This window comes from Nestor notabilis, unplaced genomic scaffold (genome assembly GCF_000696875.1).
Source record: "Nestor notabilis isolate BGI_N333 unplaced genomic scaffold, ASM69687v1 scaffold25478, whole genome shotgun sequence".
Classification (NCBI taxonomy): Eukaryota; Metazoa; Chordata; class Aves; order Psittaciformes; family Psittacidae; genus Nestor; species Nestor notabilis.
The window spans coordinates 1-2,405 of record NW_009940030.1 but is presented as its reverse complement, the minus strand read 5'-3'; positions in this window follow the sequence as shown (position 1 = coordinate 2,405).

Here is a 2,405-nt window from a genome sequence, read left to right as displayed (position 1 = left end):
GTAGGGAAGGAAGACCAACATATAAGCAACCTTCTTACAAGCAGCTGCCTAACTACATGAAAGTGTTCTAAAAGATAACATCCTGTACCATCATAAAATGATGCTTAAGACAATCTGCACTTCAGTTGCCAGGGACTACAAGAAAGTTACCAGACCTCTGCTGTTACTAGAAATGTGAAAGTTGCAGATCTGCCTCACAGCAGAGACAGGCATGCCACAGATTTCCTCAAGACACACCAAACCTAAAGGTACTTAACTCCTGGAAGTCAGACCTTTTGTGACAGGACCTTTGGTGTTCAACTGAAAAGGAATACTGAACATGCTACAACAGCTTTGGGAAGTCACTGGAGAGGTAACATCTGACTATGCTGTACTCAACAGGGGAACAGATCCCCACATTCGCACAAGCAGCTAGTTTCAAAATTATAGAAGAGGACTTTTAGACAAATTCTCTTTCAGTGAAATGTTGGGCAGCCTTGGCAGGAGAAAGAAACAGACTCAACCGTTGAGAAGATTGTGCTGAAAATTCGTGATTGTGCCTGTATTAATGAAGGAACCACAGTGGAGGTGGTGAAGTTAATGGAGGAAAGTGTTCAGGTGGGTTTCAAACTGCTCCTGGCACTGAAAAAATACATAGGAACAGAATATGGCATCCAAAATTTACAGATATGTATAGAATTTAAGAAAAAATCTTACATTCTGAACCTGCAGGGGCAGCTGAAGGGAACTGTTCATCTTGGAAGATGCAAGTGACTAGGAAAACACTAACAGCTAAGGCACAGTACAAATAAAAGCAATTTTAGCTAGAACAACCACAATGAAAGATCTGGTAAGATTAAGGTAATGCAAAACCTAAACAAGTGAGGCAGGCAATGTACACACAAATAAAAGCTGTGGCTTTGGATGTAACAGAGCACTGCCTCCTCCTGTATTTTCAGCACTGCTGGATAACCTCGCCCCGCTGTCTTCCATGTGCACTGAGATGATATGCTATTTCCACACAGCCTGTCTCAGTGAATGTTGTCTTAGAAACCTCGATGTTACTTTGATAGTGAGTGTGCTTCCTCTTTTACAAGATTACCTTTTTAATAATTCCTCCCTTTTAAAGAAAAAACAACTTAAACTTGTGTTGATTGGCCACTGTTAAATATCATGCCAGATCTCCTCTGAAGCCTTGACTAAGTGCAGTTCTGGTTTTCCAAGCATCTATGTGGGATAGCCTAATGTATCAAGAAGACAGTGAGACCCCTGCAGAAGGTATCACCTGTCTGTCAGATAGTTACCCTGTAATTCCTTCACCATACTGTACTATTAGGTGGGTTGTTGCTGAAATAACCTAGTCATTGTTTCCTGCGAGAGGCTAAATGGATTTTTATTTGTAAAAGCCACTTCAGTAAATGTTACATTTTCATAAATTCTGCAAAACAAAATCCACGTTCTCTAAAGTACCTATGTCAATAAATTGCCTTGTTCTTGACACTGTTATGCCTTGACAGCTTACAAATAATAAGGGTTACCAGACAGCAGAGCTGATTGACATGGTGACATACTGTTAGAAGCCTAAGGCGAAACCTGCTCAGTTAGTCATTCAAATTACCACTGAGTTATTCTCAGTCTAAGGAAAAAAACACCTGCATCAATGGGCAAACATATCAGGCAAGCACAGGGTATTTTACTGAATGGTTTGGGTTGGAAGGGACCTTAAAGCTCATTCAGTTCTAACCCTCTGCCACGGGCAGGGACACCTTCCACTAGACCAGGTTGCTCCAATCCCCGTCCAACCTGGCCTTGAGCACTGCCAGGGATGGGGCAGCCACAGCTTCTCTGGGCAACCTGTGCCAGCGCCTCACCACCCTCACAGGGATGAACTTCTGCCTAAGAGCTCATCTCCGTCTCCCTTCTTGTCAGGTTAAAGCCATTCCCCTTGTCCTGTCCCTGTAGGCCCTTGTCCAAAGCCCCTCTCCAGGTTTCTTGGTGGCCCCTTTAGGCACTGAAAGCTTCTCCAGACTGACCAATGTCTGTTTCTCAGTTCCCAGCAGTACTTTGAGAACTGGTAGAAACAATCATTTAAGAGTATAACCCACTACATATTTTTGTTGTCCCATGTTGAGGACTGCAGACGGCTTTTAGATTCTGCAAAGCGGGTTGCAGAGACTGACTGTAAGCAAAGAAGAAAACATCACTTTAACCATCACACCTGGCTGGAAGCTGCCCCTGCCCGTGGCAGGAGGTTGGAACTGGATGAGCTTTCAGGTCCCTTCCAACCCAAACCCCTCTACGAGTCTTCGCAACGCGAGGAAACGCATACAGCAGAAGGAGCTCAGCAGCAAGAGGGCTGCTGCTGTGCCACCGGGGACTCGCACACACCGCGCAGCACTCCAGCCCCGGGTGAACGCGATCCCGGC